The 18,539-nt window shown below is 45.6% G+C and overlaps 1 long non-coding RNA gene across 1 annotated transcript in view; it reads left to right on the top strand.

Moving 5' to 3' along the window:
- The first annotated feature begins 8,366 nt into the window (after positions 1 to 8,366).
- The window catches only part of LOC122547652, a 12,915-nt gene continuing 2,742 nt past the window's right edge, over positions 8,367 to 18,539 (top strand). The window contains exons 1-3 of the long non-coding RNA XR_006311053.1: positions 8,367 to 8,500; positions 10,648 to 10,650; positions 18,307 to 18,315. This is a non-coding gene — a long non-coding RNA (uncharacterized LOC122547652). The remainder of the gene's footprint in view (positions 8,501 to 10,647; positions 10,651 to 18,306; positions 18,316 to 18,539) is intronic.

Genomic DNA, 18,539 nt, shown 5'->3' with positions numbered 1-18,539 from the left:
AGGCAATTTAGCATTCCTGATGATTCACGATGAAGGGCTTTTACCCGAAACGTCAATTCTCCTGCTCCTCAGATGCTGCCTGACCTGCTGCGCTTTTCCAGCACCACACTCTCAACTCTCATCTCCAGCATCTGCAGTCCTCACTTTCGCAATTTAGCATAGCCAATCCACCTAAGCTGCACATCTTTGGACTGTGGGAGGAAACCAGGGAGAATGTGCAAACCCACACAGACAGTCGCCTGAGGGTGAAATTGAACTTGGGTCCCTGGCACTGTGAGGCAGCAGTGCTAACCACTGAGACACCATGCTGCCCCATTCCAGGCTGTTTAATTTGGCCCCAGCTGCTCATATTCTAAGTACACCTCTTTCCCGGGTCCTTCCAAAGTCATTGGTACTCACGTTGACTAAGATAATGGAGGCCTTGCTCTCCCATTGGAAGTACCTCCCCATTACAGCAGAATTTTGGGAACCAAACAAACAACAACAAATTCCTGGATTCTCTCCTGCAGAGAACTATCCCCCTGACCATACTAACCTTGCCACAATTGCATTCCTATCAGCAGCACCTCTGTCCCCCCAATCCCTGTAACACCCTCCACCACAGATCAAATGAGGTGACCCCCCCAGCTCCCTCTGGAATAGAGTGTCCAGGTAATTCCTCCCTCACTGACGTGTCTCAGTCTCTGTAACTTTGACTTCAACTCCATGATTCTGGGTCAAAGTTCATTGAGACGCAAACCTTTACACGGAGCCTCCACACATCACCTGCCCTCCTTACTGTCTTTAACTAATTAGTTAATTAAATCATTTACTGATTAAATTTGAATGAATGTCTCACCTTGCATATACTTATATTCTTATTATTTTGATAAACATTCTGCATACTCTGATTGAAAATGTCTCGCTGAGGTAAATGATCCACCAACCTAACAAACCTTTACTACTATTAATAAATATTGCCACAACATTACAATTATAGAAAATACCCAAGTTTTGAAAAAAAGAAAAGTACTCACCAATCAATCAACTGCACGCAGCATCACCTGTGACTTTCTCTCGAATCACAGACTAAACTTGTTCCACCTTTTGCCTGTAGACTGAGTCCCAGCTCTCTCCCCCACTAAAATCTGCCACCGCAGAATGAGCTCTTGCCCCCCACAACTGTATTCTTGTCTCTCCTCTCCTTCCCCCTGCTTTCACTCTGAGAAGACAATGACAATGTCAAGTGCAAACTGCTGTTCCATTTACCATTGACTGTGTACTCGCATTGGCATTGGGTTTGTCTGCCTAACACAGGTCAGGATCAAGTTCTAAGTATTCTGCCAAACTTCTGAGATGAGGTAACATTTCTGATACAGAGCCAGGACTTTGGGAAATGAAATCAGGAAGCACTTAAACTGGAACTCTGTCCCACAAAGGCTGTGGAAATGGGGGTCAGTTAAAACTATCAAGATTAAGATCTTTTTTTATGTGGCACGATATCAAGTGACATAGATCATGGCAGATTATTTAGCTCCATTTACTCACCTTTAATCAAAAAGAATGACAGAATAAGTTTAAGGGGCTGAATGGCCTTCTCTTATCTGTATGCTCCTGTGATTCTGCAAGAGCAGACAAATGTTGTGACTGCCTTTGTCAGATTGAGTTATTACCTACCATTATCCCTACCGTCTTACACCCCCCACCGCAATGCCCCCCACCCCCTACCCCAGACGCCTCCCGGTCTGCGTCTGAGTGACTATTTTAAGAAAAGCCTGATGAAAGATGGAAGACAGGCATTATCAGACATCAAAATAAATGACACTGTGAAAACGAGCTCCTTCACAATATTCACCTTTCTCCATTGATTTACGACATCAAAAATTTAATTCCACTGTGTACCTGACACAAGCCGATTCCTCAAATTCAATCTCCAGCCTTTTTTTTTGCCTACTCCTTCATGCCGTTTGTCAACTGAATATTGCATGTCAAGCAGAGGAGTAATTGCTTAATGAAGAAATCAGACGAGACTTGATCAATGGGGCAATCAGTGCAATTGCACTGTCTGATATTGCCAGCAGTCTGCAGCCATGTGAGATTCGATAATTCTCCTCACGATCGTCCCTATCTTTCTGTCTCAATAAATCCTTTCCACCGAGGAGAGAGGGTTTGCGAGTCAAGGAGGTGAAGCAGTAGCCTTGCACCAGCTGATGACCATCTATTGAGAAAAGGAAGATGCTGGGGTATGGGAAGCTAAGAACAATAGGAGGTCATTTTGCCCCTCAAGTTCGGCATTCTGCCTGATCTGAACCCTAACTCTATTCTCTCCACGATTCTGATAGCTAATTCAAATCTTATCAAACTTGGTGTTGAAAAATTCCAGCCACTTTGTAGACTAGACACTCAATCCACTTACATCTTGACTATAATCGCACTGCACATTTTTTATGGTTTAAGTTTCCTTTCTATCAGAAGAATCCAAGACATTACTCGGAACAGCATGGTGGCTCAGTAGTTAACACTGTTACCTCATGGTGCCCGGGTTCAGGTGATTAGTATAGGAGTTGGGACGTCATGCTGTGGCTGTACAGAATGTTGGTTAGGCCACTTTCGGAATATTGCATGCAATTCTGGTCTCCGTCCTATCAGAAGGATGTTGAAAAACTTGAAAGGGTTCAGAAAAGATTGACAAGGATGCTGCCAGGGTTGGAGGATTTGAGCTATAGGGAGAGGCTGAATAGACTGGGACTGTTTTCCATGGAGCGTCAGAGGCTGAGGGGTGACATTATAGAGGTTTTAAAATCATGAGGGACATGGATAGGGTAAATAGACAAAGTCTATTCCCTGGATTGGGGGAGTCCAGAACTAGAGGGCATAGGGTTAGGGTGAGAGGGGAAAGATATAAAAGGGATCTAAGGGACAACTTTTTCATGCAGAGGGTAATACTTGTGTGGAATGAGCTGCCAGAGGAAGTGGTGGAGGCTGGGACAATTGCAGCATTTAAAAGGCCTCTGGATGGGTATATGAATAGGAAGGGTTTGGAGAGATATGGGCCAAGTGCTGGCAAATGGGACTAGATTAGCTTGGGATATCTAGTCAGCATGGACGAGTTGGACCGAAGGGTCTGTTTCCATGCTCTATATCTCTCTGACTCTGTGACTGTCTGTGTGGATTTTGCATATTCTCCGCGTGTCTGTGTGGGTTTCCTCTGGGTGTTCCAGATTCTTACCACAGACTAAGGATGTGCAAGTTTGGTGGATTGACCATGCTAAATTGCCCATAGTGTTCTGGGGATGTGCAGGCCAGGTGGGTTAGCCATGGGGAATGCAAGGTTGCAGGGATTGGGTGGGTCTGGGTGAAATCCTCTTTGGAGGGTCAGTACGGACTTAATGGGCTGAATGGCCTGTTGCATACTGTAGGGATTCTATGGTTAGGGATTCTAACCAATGTTTAGCATAAATTTGTGAGTACTCCAATGTTTTTGCATACAATGTCTTTTTCCCATTTTCCCTCATTATACTCCAGAGGCCAATTTCATTGCCAATCACTTAACCGTATCCTACTCATGACTCAGCCTGCACTCAAATGTGTGTGAGACCAAGCAAGGATGACAGATTTCTTCCCCTGAAGAACAGAAGTGAATAAGTTAAGTTCTAGCAATCCAGCAGCTTCCTGGTTACTTTTACTGATATAAGCTCTTTCATCATTACCTGGTAATTTTGTTTTAAAATGAATTCAAATTCAACCAGCATGCGCTTGTAAAACATTAGATGTGATTCTGTGATTGGACACCATTTGCTGAACAATTCCAAGTGTGCAAAGCATTACCCTGACAACCAATGTAAGATTGTCACTTGGGCTGGCAGTGTAGCACACTTGCATACAGAGGAACATTGAACACTGAACACAGAGCGGGGAGTATTTTGTTCAGTTAATCGAATTCCCGATAACCAAATGCGAGCATCAGGACCTTGCAATTAGATTAGATTACTTACAGTGTGGAAACAGGCCCTTCGGCCCAACAAGTCCACACCGACCCTCCGAAGAGCAACCCACCCAGACCCATTCCCCTACATTTACCCCTTCACCTAACACCACGGGCAATTTAGCATGGCCAATTCACCTCACCTGCACACCTTTGGACTGTGGGAGGAAACTGGAGCACCCAGAGGAAACCCACGCAGACACGGGGAGAATGTGCAAACTCCACACAGACAGTTGCCCGATGTGGGAATTGACCCAGGTCTCTGGCACTGTGAGGCAGCAGTGCTAACCACCGTGCCACCGTGCTGCCCACACGTAATCTTGCCGGATAATCTGATATTCAGACAATCGAATGCCAGATAATCGAGGTTCTTCTGTATGTAGGAAGCGACAGGTACCGATACACAGGTACCTATACTTTTTCGACAGAAAATACCTTGCGCATGCAAGGCACCTATTTTAACACAACAAAAAAGGGTAATACATGATGAATCGGTGTCAAATTTAAATTATGCTAGGTAGTTAACAGTCAATCATTGCCTACTGCTGCACTCATATAAACTGCCACAATGGGATTTGAACTTTGCATTCTCTGGAATTGGAGCACCTTGTGGAGAGTCAGCTGAGGCACAGGGCCCTCCCACCTGTGAATCACAAACCTTCTGGTTTCAAATCCCACTCTGGGGCCTGAGTACAAAAATCAGCTCCAGTACTGACTACATGCTGTATTGTCAAAGATGCTGTGTTGCTGAGATGAGATATTGCACCAAGTGATGGTATCTCTGTTCAGGTGAATGTGAATAAATCCCATTACACCGATGTGATGAAGTTCTGGGTGATCTTTATCAATACCAGATGATCAGGTCATGATTATCATGCTGTTGTTGATGGGAGCAAGTGGGGATTACAGATGCTGGAGATTAAATTCGAGATTGTGGTGCTGGAAAATCACAGCCAGTCAGGCAGCATCCGAGGAGCAGGAGAGTTGATGTTTCGGGCATAAGCCCTTCATCAGGAAAGTTGTTGGTGGGAGTATGATTGACTGCTACAATGCTGACGTTATAACAGCTCCAACATTTCAAAAGCATGTTATTGGCTGTGAAGGTTTTGTGGCATTTGGTGATTATGAAAAGCGTGACATAAATGCAAGTCTTTTCATCCGAGTATCATAACAGAAAATGTCCTGTAGCTCAGTACTAATGGCTTGCAGTTGATTACCCATGAAAACATCTTAATGGCGGTCTCTGAGTTTGAACTCATTCAGAGTAATACATAGCAATATCAGCAAGATATTTCATTTTGTTCCTCATTTTGTATTCAGCATTTAGTTAACATCAGGTGAGATGTGCTGGATTGGATCCCCAGGGAGATCTGAGCTGGCCCAGTCCCTCCCCTGCACATTCACAGTCTGACATAAGGTAGCCCACAACAATGAGGGGTGGAAAAAGCAGCATGGAGATTTGGGGAGGGTAGAAATGGCTCGGCTAATAGTTGAATAGTTTACTGACACCCGCAAAATGGGGCGGGGGGGAGGGTGCACTTGGAAAGGAAAGAGGAAGTTTACCATATGACCAGTAGCACAGCAAGAACACGATACCTTTACTATAGGAGAGAAGGCCGCTTTAATCTGTTCAAGTGTACTTGGTTGCTGTGCAGAGGCAGATCATATAAGCTACATTAAAGAAAGGAACGATTAAAATCATAATGGATGTTGAGGATGATTAGTGCCCCCTCTCACATCAGTCTTTCCTCCCTCCCCCTGTAATAGCTCACTTGACTCTAGGCCATGAATGCTGAGACACCACTTGATCATCCCAGATTTGCCCCTGGATTCCAGCTCCCAGCATTGTCAGTCCTCTGGACCTCAGCTTCCTGAAGCCCAGCCATTGATCTGCAGTCTGCATCATTTTATAGATTTACTTTTCTTTTCCCCACTAGGCGTTAGGAGGGGCTTCATTTGCATCTTATTTTAACTGCTTTCATCTTCATGTGAAGCCCTGAAATTCCCTCTCTACACCTCTCTGCCTCCCTACCTCACAATGTTGTTCTTTAAGGCCCTCTCCTTAAATCTAACCAAATCATTTGGTCATCTGACCTAATATGGACCATTATTAGGTCTCAGTGTGCTGCTTTGAATGCTCCTAAGAAATGCCTTGGTAAACGAAAAAGGTTGTTGCTGTTCATGGTCCCAAGTCACCTCATAAAGTTTCCTAAACCCAGGTGTGAATTCTGCCCATCTCTCTCTTCAACCCTTCCTCCCAGTGTCAGCTGACCAAGGAGCATTCTTATCCTCCATCCTATCAGCTAGCTGCTACAAGCCCCTCTACTCAAACCTCTTGGTGGCTATCAAAGGATTAGTTTTCTGACCAGAAGCCAAGGGAACACAATTTCTAGAGCAGTGTTCTGTTGCTCATTGACTTAGGCTCAACTATTTCTCTTGATTCTGACTCAGAAGACTGATTGTAATTGACTGGGTGGTGTAAATCCGCCTTTGGGAGAGTATGTTTGAGCAAGAATTCTGGGGAAGATCGCTAAAGAAATGTCTGGTGAGTGCAAGGATCTTGTTGAACTCAAAGCAGTTTAATTGACATTTACCTGGGGCAGCAGCAACGAAGTGGGTAATATCACCCTGTCTCGGAATCCAGATAATATCTGGGGATGTGGTGAGTTCCAAGCTCACGGTGGGTGGCACGGTGGCACAGTGGTTAGCACTGCTGCCTCAGCGCCTGAGACCCGGGTTCAATTCCTGCCTCAGGCGACTGTCTGTGTGGAGTTTGCACGTTCTCCCCGTGTCTGCGTGGGTTTCCTCCGGGTGCTCCGGTTTCCTCCCACAGTCCAAAGATGTGCAGGTGAGGTGAATTGGCCATGCTAAATTGCCCATAGTGTTAGGTAAGGGGTAAATGTAAGGGTATGGGTGGGTTGCGCTTCGGCGGGTCGGTGTGGACTTGTTGGGCCGAAGGGCCTGTTTCCAGACTGTAATGTAATCTAATCTAATCTCACCTTAACAGATGAGGAACTTTGAATTGAATAGGGTTTCTGGGATAAATGGCAACAATGCAACCCCTGTTTTTGCTGTTCTTAAAAATACCATCAATAATGTCTTTTTAGGGAAGGAAATTGGCCATCCTTACCCAGTCTGACCTATTTGTGACTCCAGAGATGCAGCAATGTGGTTGGCTCTTAACTGCCCTCTGGGCAATTAGGGATGACCCATAAGTACCGGTATAACCAGCAATGCCACATCTCATTAATGAATAAGCATAAAAACTGTCCTGTCAGCCAAGGTTGATCCATTGAGTGCGCCATCTTCCCACCCAGTCTGAAAAGGAAAAGACTCGAGATCTTCACAGACTAGATTTAGGGAGGGCTAGGGAATCTAGAACCAGGAGGCACAGTCTGAGGATACGGGCAGACCATTTAGGACTGAGGTGAGGAAAAATGTCTTCACTTCGAGGATGGTGAAGCTGAGGAATTCCCTCACTGAAGCCATGGAGGTCAGGTTACTGAACGTAATCAACAAAGAGATAGATAATTGTTTTTAGATTTTAAAGGCAATAAGGGATATGGAAGAAAGTAGGAAAATGGCTTTGAAATAGAGCCAAGATCATATTGAATGACCGAGCAGGCTCGAAAGGCTGTATGGCCTGCTCCTAGTTTCCGTGCATGATTCGTACGCAAGCAGATCATTTTCCTGGCTTTACAGTGAGTGACGCTGGGGTTTATTTGCCTGTCCATGTGTGAAGGCTGATCTGTCAGGACTGCCATTTTTTCAACTGAATGATATTGAGTTCCAGCACGTGTTTGATAGCACCAGACCAATGTAAGAATGCCAGATTTCAAACGATCACAACAAATTATACTACAGAAAAAAAGTGTGCTGATAGGCTGGCAAGTTGATTCTGATTGGCCACAGTATTACAATGGCAAAAACAATGGAGACCTATGAGCTCCTGAGCTGAATTTAAGATAATCAGCTGAGTTTGTAAGGTGACTTAAACCTCACGAAATTCACAATATTCACACACAGGGACCCATTCTCTGCAAACACAAGAAACTGGCTCATGCCTCTCATCTCTTGGAATTACCCAGGAGCCTAAAGCCTCCATTGGTTTCTCCATGGCAATGTCTTGACCAATCAGCATCCTTTCCTTCATTCATTTAAATTGCTATGACCCTTTGTAATTTGGCACTCTTGCATCTGGTCCTGATGAATGCTTGATGAAAAGATTTGATAGCATAGATACCAAGATATTAAGATCATTGCTACTTTGGAGAACAGTCTGAAAAACTTAGTCAAATAGTTATTTCTATGACAGCAGACCATCACGTGGAAGGACATCTCCCTGGTAATGTTTAATGAGCTGTGACTTTATTTTGTTTTCTCCTTTCTGTATTGCAGATCTGCGTCGGATGACAGCTGGATTCATGGGAATGGCAGTGGCCATCATCCTGTTTGGCTGGATAATCGGGATCTTGGGTTGCTGTTGGGATCGGGGCCTGATGCAGTATGTGGCTGGCTTGCTGTTCCTGATGGGAGGTAAGGATTTTGGCTCCGTTGTTGTGTGTTCGATAATCTCTGCCCCAAACAGCCAAGGTTACAGAGTGAACATAGAAACTCCGAAATAACAGCAGAGGTCTCTGGAAATGCTCATCAAGTCAGGGGCTCGAGAGGGGACCTAACAGGGATCTGTAAAATTATGCAAGCTTTAATAGAGAGCGATTAGGGAGCCTTACAGAAGCTTCTACAAAGGAAACCAAGGGAATTTAAATTGGCTGGAGGCTAAAATTGCATTTTCCACCAATAGGTTGAAGTTTTGATCTCACGTTTTTAGAGTTTTTCACAAACCTGTTTGGCATTCAGCAGCATGTCATGAATGCTCTTTATCATTGAATGCCTACAGTGTGGAAGCAGGCCATTCAGCCCATTGAGTGCACACCACCCCACACAGACCTGCATCCTCCTATCCTATCCTACAATCCTGCATTTCCCACAGCTAAGCCACATATCCCTGGACACTATGGGCAATTTAGCAACTCGACACCACCCCTTTGACTTACCCAACTTCCTTCCCACCTATCCGCTTCACCGTCCCCACCAACCTGTCACAATTACCCCCCAACTGCATCTACCTGCCACCTTCCCCACAGCCCCACCCCCATATTTATGTTTCAACCCCCTTCCCTTTCCACATTCCTAATGAAGGGCTTATGCCTGAAACGTCGACTCTCCTGCTCCTCGGATGCTGCCTGAGCGGCTGCATGTTTCCAGCTCCACACTTCTCGACACACAATTTAGCATGACCAATCCACGCTAACCTGCACATTGTGGGAGGAAACCGGAGCACCCGGAGGAAACTCGCACAGACATGGGGAGAATGTGCAAACTCCACACATACAGTCGCCCTAGACTGGAATCGAACCTTAGTCCTTGGTGCTGTGAGGCAGCAGTGCTAACCACTGAGCCACCATGCCACCCTGACCTATCAGCCCAGACCACTCGGATTACAGTCACAGTCACAATAATAGGGAGCATATGTGCTCTATATGAAATGTGTACTTGTCTGTCGACTGCTTCCTTCAGTAAGAAGGTAAGAATCGTATCTTGGACAACCGTCAGGATGAGTTGAAGGGCCCGAGGCAAGGTATGGCTGACATGTGGCACTGCTTTTGATCTCTGACATCTTCAGGGGTGGTGATGAGTGGAGTTTGAGTGATGCTCCTGGATTGTGGAGAGTGAAGTGCTTTTCAGGTGTAGGACATGGGGGAAAGGACTCAGGCCTTACAATTGTTGAACTCGATATTGGGTTTGGAGGGCTGCAGGGTTCCGAAGCGGAAAATGAGGTGCTGTTCTTCCAGCTTGCACTGAGCTTTGCTGGAGCATTGCAGCAAGCCTGAGACAGAGATGTTGGCCAGGGAACAGGGTGGGGTGTTGAAGTGGCAGGCAACTGGATGCTCAGGGTCTTTCTTGTGACCAGAATATAGGTGTTCCACAAAGCGTTCACCCAGTCTATATTCTGTCTTCCCAGTGTAGAGGAGACCTCATTGTGAACAACGAATGCAGCAGACCAAGGAGGGAATCCTGAGGGTCAGGATGTACATGTATTTGGAAAGGCAAGGACTGATTAGGGATAGTCAACATGGCTTTGAGTGGAAAATCACGTTTCACAAACTTGATTGAGTTTTTTGAAGAAGTAACAAAGAGGATTGATGAAGGCAGAGCGGTAGATGTGATCTATATGGATTATAGTAAGGTGTTTGACAAGGTTCCCCATAGGAGACTGGTGAGCAAGGTTAGATCTTATGGAATGCAGGGAGAACTCGCTATATGGATACAGAACTGTCTCAAAGGTAGAAGACAGAGAGTGGTGGTGGAGGATTGTTTTTTAGACTAGAGGCTTGTGACCAGTGGAGTGCCATAAGGATCGGTGCTGAGTCCACTATTTTTCATCATTTATATAAATAATTTGGATGTGAGCATAAGAGATTTAGTTAGTAAGTTTGACACCAAAATTGGAGGTGTAGTGGACAGCGAAGAGGGTTACCTCAGATTACAAAGGGATCTTGATCAGATGGGCCAATGGCCTGAGAAGTGGCAGATGGAGTTTAATTCAGATAAATGTGAGGTGCTGCATTTTTGGAAAGCAAATCTTAGCAGGACTTATACATTTAATGGTAAGGTCCTAGGGAGTGTTGCTGAACAAAGAGACCTTGGAGTGCAGGTTCATAGCTCCTTGAAAGTGGAGTCACAGGTAGATAGGGTAGTGAAGGTGTTTGGCTTGCTTTCCTTTATTGTTCAAAGTATTGAGTACAGGAGTTGGGAGGTCATGTTGCGGCTGTACAGGACATTGGTTAGGACACTTTTGGAATATTGCATGCAATTCTGATCTCCTTCCTTTAGGAAAGATGCCATTAAACTGGAAAGGGTTCAGTAAAGATTTACAAGGATATTGCCAGGATGATTTGAGCTACTGAACAGGCTGTGGCTGTTTTCCCTGGAGTGTCTGAGGTTGGGGGTGACCTTATTGAGGTTTATAAAATCATGAGGGGTATGGATAGGATAAATAGACAAAGTCTTTTCCCTGGATTGGACGTGACCAGAACTAGAGGGCATAGGTTTAGGGTGAGAGGGGAAAGATATAAAAGAGACCTAAGGGGCAAATTTTTCACTCAGAGGGTGGTACGTGTATGGAATGAGCTGCCAGAGGAAGTGGTGGAGGCTGGTACAATTGCAACATTTAAAAGGCATCTGGATGGGTATATGAATAGGAAGGGTTTGGAGGGATATGGGCCGGGTGCTGGCAGGTGGAACTAGAATGGGTTGAGATATCTGGTCAGTATGGACGAGTTGGACTGAAGGGTCTGTTTCCGTGCTGTACATCTCTATGATTCTATGACCAGATTGAGTGAAGAACATGTTGTCTCTTGCCCAGACACTTCCCACTTCCCGTGATTCTTCTGATGCTTCAGAATTTCCAGTTTGTGATGAACAGCCATCTCCTCTTTACCATGAGCCTGTGATCCCTTTGCATGTCCATCCCTCATCAGAAACCATCTCAGGGTTCTCTGCTTCTTCCTGGACCCAAGGCCTGAACTGCCCCCATCCACCTCCACCCTCCTCCACCTCGCTGAGCTTGTCCTCACCCCGAACAACTTCTCTTCTAACTCCTCTCACTTTCTTCAAATCAAAGGGGTGGTCATGGGTACCTGTATGTCCCCAGCTATGCCTGTCTCTTTATGGGGTGTGTGGGACATTCCTTGTTCCAATCCTATTCTGGCCCCCATCCACAACTCTTTCTCCAGGATATTGACGACATTCCTTCCTCATCCGGAATTGGAAAAGTTTATCAATTGCACTTCCAACTTCCACTCCACTCTGACCTTCACCTGGTCCTCCCTTCCCTTCCTCGACATCTCTGTGTCCATTTCTGTGGATAGGCTGGATATTAATATCCACTACAAACCATTCTGACTGTCATAGTTACCATGACCATACATCCTCATACCCTGCTTACTGTAAGGACTAATCCATTCTGCCAATTCCCCCATCTCTGTTGCCTCTGTTCCATTGAGGCCACCTTTGCCGGGGGTGGGGGGCTCTGAAATGTCCACCTCCTTCCTCAACTGAGGATTCCACAGCATCATGGGTGACATAACCCTTGGCCAGGTCTGCCCCATCTCCTGCACTTTGGCCCTCACCTCCTTTCTTCCCTCCCATGGTGGCACAGTGGTTAGCACTGCTGCCTCACAGCGCCAGAGACCTGGGTTCAATTCCCGCCTCAGGCAATTGTTTGTGTGGAGTTTGCACATTCTCTCCGTGTCTGCGTGGGTTTCCTCCCACAGTCCAAAAATGTGCAGGTTAGGTGAATTAGCCATGCTAAATTGCCCGTAGTGTTAGGTAAAGGGGTAAATATAGGGGAATGGGTCTGGGTGAGTTGCTCTTTGGAGAGTCGGTGTGGACTTGTTGGGCCGAAGGGCCTGTTTCCACACTGTAAGTAATCTAGTCTTAAAAAAAAGCGATAGGGTCCCCCTTGTTCTCACCTACCATCCCAGCAGCATCCACATCCTTAGGATCATTAACCATTTCCACCCCCCTCCAGTAGGATGCTACCACCAGACCCGTATTCCCCTCCCTTCCCTTTGTCCGCCTTCCATGGGGATCATTCCCTCCAGGCTATGTTGGTCTACCCCTTCCTCACTCCCAAAACCTCCCACAGCCCCACAGCACCTTCCCCTGCAACCACAGAAGGTGTAACACCTGTCTGTTTACTTCCTCCCTCCTCAATCCAAGAGCCCAAAAACACCCTCCAGGAGAAGCAATACTTTACCTGCACTTCACTCAATCTAGTGTCTACTACATTCGCTGCTCACGATGTGGGTCTCCTTTTCACTAGGGAAATGAAGCATAGACTGGGTGACCACTTTGCAGAACATTTATGTTCTGTCAGCAAAAGAGACCCGAGCTTCCAGTTGCCTGCCACTTCAACCCCACCACCCTGTTCCCTGGCCAATGTCTCTGTCTCAGGCTTGCTGCGGTGCTCCAGTGAAGCTCAGATAAAGCTGGAAGAACAGCACCTCACTTTCTGCTTGGAGACCCTACAGCTTTCAGGACTCAATATCGAGTTCAACAATTGAAGGGCTTGAGGCATCTTCTACCATGTCCTTACCCAGCCCCCACACAGGCTTTGTCCTTACATGGTCTGTTATTACACACAACCCATTGTCAACCACTAATTGTCCCACTAACAGCTATTCATTCTATCAGGCTGACCTTTACCCTCTCCTTTGTCTGCCCAACTGTTGTTTTCTCTCTCTCTGGACACTATCTCCTACTGTCCTTACTCTTCCCTTCTCCCTACATCCTATCTTCAGCATTTATACCAACCTGTACCTACCTACAATCAGTTCTGAAGAAGGGTCACTGGATCTGAAACGTTAACTCTGCTTTCTCTCCAGAAGATGCTACCAGACGTGCTGAGTTGTTCCAGCCGTTGCAGTTTTTTATTCTGTCCATTACATCCAAGGCAGCTCTCCCAAAGAGCTGTTCAAATAACTCTCCTTCCCATTCTGTTGCCCGTGAATCCTGCCAACTCTTTACTTCTCAACTGTCTGTCCAATTATCATTGGAAAGTTACTGTTGAGTCTGCTTTCACCACCCTTTCAAATCATGGATAAAAGACCTCCCATTTTTCATCTCATTCTGACAGCATTTTTTTTTTTACCTGACTTCTCTGTTTACCAATTCCCCAGCTCCATTGAAATAGTCTGCTTCTCATCCATGTGAAATCTGTCTGTGATTTGGAACACCTCTATAAATCTCTGCTTAACCTTCTATACTCAACACAAGATATTCTCAACTTGTCCAATCTTTCAGGAAAATGACCCCCTCATCCGCTGTACTATTCCAGTTAAATTCTTCGACACAATTATGTTGAAAAAAAAACTAGATTTTCATCCCAACATCAAATAACCCGCCATGATCAAATGGCAAAGCAGACTTAGAGTCATAAAGTCAGAAAGATGTACAGCATGGAAACAGACTCTTCAGTCCAACTCGTCCATGCTGACCAGATATCCTAACCTAATCTAGTCCCATTGGCCAGCACTTGGCCCATAACCCTCCAAACCCTTCCTATTCATATACCCATTCGGATGCCTTTTAAATGTTATAATTGTACCAGCCTCCACCACTTCCTCTGGCAGCTCATTCCATAAACACGCCACCCTCTGCATGATAAATTTGCCCCTTAGGTCCCTTTTAAATCTTTCGCCTCTCAGCCTAAACCTATGCCCTCTAGTTCTGGACTCCCGCACCCCAGGGAAAAGACCTTGTCTATTTATCCTATCCATACCCCTCATAATTTTATTAACCTCAGTAAGGTCATCCCTCAACTCTCCAGTGACAAAAAGTTCCAGTCTATCCTTAAGATTTAAACCCTCCAGTCTCGGTAACATCCAGGTAAATATTTTCTGAACCCTCTTCAGCTTAATTATGTCTTTCCTATAGCATGGACCAAAACAAAATCTAATTTTGCAATAAAGTTTGTGGTTTAATTAAAGTTGCAGTAGCAGAGGGGACTGAGATCTTTGAGAGTACGTGTAGGAGGACAGAGCTATTGTTGAGTGTCCCCAACACCAACCAATTTTCTGATGATCGTCCAGAACCCAATCTCAATCACACATTGTAGAAATGAGTTTACCCATTTATCCCTTTGATCTAGTTTGTGTTGGAACAAATTGCAGTTATCTTGGTTGGAACAAGATGTTGAGGTTTTCAGAATTATGAAGCAAATTTGACCTAGACAGATTTTTCACAATCGCTTAGTGCTTCTGGTACAGGACTAGTAACCTAGGGGTCACATCCTAACGGAGCAACTGTGCACATTAAATGTAGCACTATCTGCTCATTTGAAGTTGATGTAGCTAAGCACAAGCAAAGTGATTGAATTCTGGTAAAACTACAGTGGTTTTACTCCGGTCCTTCTAGAGAGCGAATCAGTCTCCCTGACCTGATCTAGTTCAAATGAGGCTTCAGTGAAGTTGATCCTTTACTCAAAGGATGGCCAATTCATACCAATGGGTATCAGAAAGGAAGCACTCAATTGTCATTTAAAAATCAGAGAGCAATGGTGAATGTAGCCAGAATGTAGGATCAATGGATGTACAGGAGACAATCATGAGAGAAGGTTAAAGAATTGGACAGTGCAACTCGGCCAAAGTCTTGAAAGAGACAGAGGGGAAAATGAAGTGGTGAGAGACAGCACAGCATTGCTGTGATCCACTTAATAAGGCCAATCTGGAGGGAGAAATGGCCTGTGACCCCTCTTAGCAGTTCATGTAGGCAATCTGTGGTGATGTTAGTGAAGGTTAATAGTTCTCAAGGAGTGGCTGACAATCTCCTTCCATTCATCAGCTCTCTGCAGCCTTGCTGGTTGGCATGGTAGCTCAGTGGCTAGCACTGCACCAGGGACCCGGGTTTGATTCCATTCTCAGGTGACTGTCGGTGTGGAGTTTGCACATTCTCCCCATGTCTGGGTGGTTTCCTTTGGATGCTCTGGTTTCCTCCCACACAACAAAGATGTGCTGGTTAGGTGGACTGGCCATGCTAAACTGCCTATAGTGTCTAGGGATGTGGAGGCTAGATGATTAAGTCATGGAAAATGCAGGGTTATGGTAATAGGATGAGTCCGGGTGGGATGCTCTTCAGAGGGCTGGTACAGACTTGAGGGGCTGAATATCCTCTTTCTGCATTGTAGGGATTCTATGAGCAATAGTAAATAGGAGCTGTCTCCAGCTTTACTGAATAACCTTGTTGGAGAACATTGCAGGATGAGAAAGAATTCCTTAATCCTCTATGTTGTAAATACATCCCTGATTCCCAGCCTGCAGAGTGTTCCGCTGCTGTGTGAACTGGGGAGGCTTGACATTCAGCAGGAAGTCTATCAAAGACAGCCATTCTAGAGAATCTGGGCCACACACAAACCCAAGTTGTTGGAGGTCAGTCATTTCTGTTCCAGGATATTTTTGCCGGAGTTTCTCATTGTCATGTCTGACAGCCAGCCATCTTCAGCTGCTTCCTCAATGACTTTCACTCCATTGTAATTTAGAAATGGAGTTGTTCGCCAATGATTGCACAATTTCTAACTTCAAGCTACATCGGTTCTTGGTAAGGGGATCAAGGATTATGGGGAGAAGGCTGGAGAATGGGAAACATATCAGCCATGATCAAATGGCAGAGCAGGCTCGACAGTCCAAATGGCTTAATTCTACTGCTAGATTTTATGGTTTTATGTCCTTGTGGTCTCAAACTCTGATGTACTTTATGGCCATATGCAGTAACACCTGGACAGCATTCAGGCTGGACTGTTGAATGGCAACATGCATTCACACCTCCTAACTGACCTGGCAATTAAACAAGAGAGAACCCAACCATTACTCTTTGACATTCAGAGGCATTACAATCACTACTTCACCTCCCCCCTTACCAACATCGTGGAGGTCAGAAACTGAACTGGATCAGCCATATAACAGCAGTGGCTACAGGAGCAGGTCAGAAACTATGAAAGCTGTAGCAAGTCACTCACTTCCTGTCTCCTCAATATCAATCATTTACAAGTCGGGGTGTGGTGGAATACTCCCCGCGTGCCTGGATGGGTGCAGCTCTAACACACACAAGAAGCTTGAAACCATCCAGGACAAAGCAGCCTGTTTGAATGGAACCATGTCCTTATTTAACACTAACTGCAATTCCCTGCACTTGGCCCATATCCTTCTAATCCTTTCCTATCCATGTATTTGTCCAAATGCCTTTTAAATGTTGTTAATGTACGCGCTTCAACCACTTCCACTGGTAGCCCACTCCATATGCGTACCACCCTCTGTTGCCCCTCAGGTTCCCTTTTATTCTTTCCCCTCCCACCTTAAACTGATACCCTCTAGTCCTTGATTCCCCAACCCTGGGGAAAAGACTGAGTGCATTCACCCTATCCATGCCTCTCATGATCTTATACACCTCTATAAAGGACCTCCCTCAGCCTCCTACACTCTAAAGAAAAAAGTCCTAACTTGTCCAACCTCTCCCTATTACTCAAACCAGGTAACATCCTTGTAAATTTCTTCTGCACTCTTTCTAGTTTAATAACATCCTTCTTATACCAGAGTGACCACAACTGAACACAATACTCCAAGTGCAGCCTCACCAAAGTCCTGTATAACTGCAACATAACTTCCCAACTCCAATACTCAATACCAAAGTGCCAAAAGCCTTCTTCACTGCCCTATCTACCTGTGACTCAACTTTCAGAGAACCATGGACCTGAACTCTAAGTTCCCTCTGTTCCACTGCACTTCTTAAGGCCCTACCATTCACCAGAAAACTCCTACCTTGATTTGACTTTCCAAAATGCAAGACCTCACACTTATCTATGTTAAACTCCATTTGCCATTTCTCAGCCCACTTCCCCAGCTGATCAAGGTCCTGCTGCAATTGCTGATAACCTTCCTCACTGCCCCCCGATACCATCTACTTTAGTGTCATCTGCAAACTTACTAACCATGCCTTGTGCATTCTCATCCAAATCATTGATACAGATAGCAAACAGTAATGGCAAAAATTGAGGATTGCGGATGCTGGAGATTAGAGTCAAAAAGTGTGGTGCTGGAAAAGCACAGCCGGTCAGGCAGTGTCCGAGGAGCAGGCTTCCATTTCCTGATGAAGAGATCATGCTCAAAATGTCAACTGTCCTGCTATTCGGATGCTGCCTGACTGGTTGGGCTTTTCCAGCACCACACTTTTTGATGACAAAATGCAATGGGTCCAACACTGACCCCTGAAGCTCTCCACTAGTCACAGGCCCCCAGTCTGACAAGCATCCTTCCACTATTACCCTCTGCTTTCTACCACACCAGTTGTGTATCCAATTTGCCAGTTTGCCCAGGATTCCATGCGATCTAACCTTCCAGAGCAGCCTACCATATGGAACCTTATCAAAGGCCTTACTGAAATCCATGTAGACTACGCCTACTGCCCTGCCCTCATCAACCTTCCTGGTTACTTCATCAAAGAACTCTGACAAATTCGTGAGGCATGATCTCCCACACACAAAGCCATGCTGACTACTCCTAATCAAACCCTGTCTTTCCAAATGCCTTATCCCTCAGGATCTTATCAAGTAACTTACCTACCACAGATGTTAAGCTTACTGGTCTATAGTTCCCAGGCTTTTCTTTGCAGCCTTTCTTGAATAACGGCACAACATTCGCTCCCCTCCAGGTTTCCAGGACCTCATCCGCGACGAATGATGATGCAAAAATATCAGCCAGGGCCCCCTGCAATTTCCTCTCTAGCCTCTTGCAGTGTCCTTGTATATATCTGGTCAGGGAGAAAGTGAGGACTGCAGATACTGGAGATCAGAGCTGAAAATGTATTGCCGGAAAAGCGCAGCAGGTCAGGCAGCAAGGAGCAGGAGAATCAACGTTTCGGGCATGAGCCCTTCTTTAGGAATGAGGAGAGTTTGCCAAGCAGGCTAAGATAAAAGGTAGGGAGGAGGGACTTGGGGCAGGGGCGTTGGAAATGCGAT

This window comes from Chiloscyllium plagiosum, unplaced genomic scaffold (genome assembly GCF_004010195.1).
Source record: "Chiloscyllium plagiosum isolate BGI_BamShark_2017 unplaced genomic scaffold, ASM401019v2 scaf_13617, whole genome shotgun sequence".
Taxonomy (NCBI): Eukaryota; Metazoa; Chordata; class Chondrichthyes; order Orectolobiformes; family Hemiscylliidae; genus Chiloscyllium; species Chiloscyllium plagiosum.
This window is presented reverse-complemented; position numbering and strand designations above follow the sequence as displayed.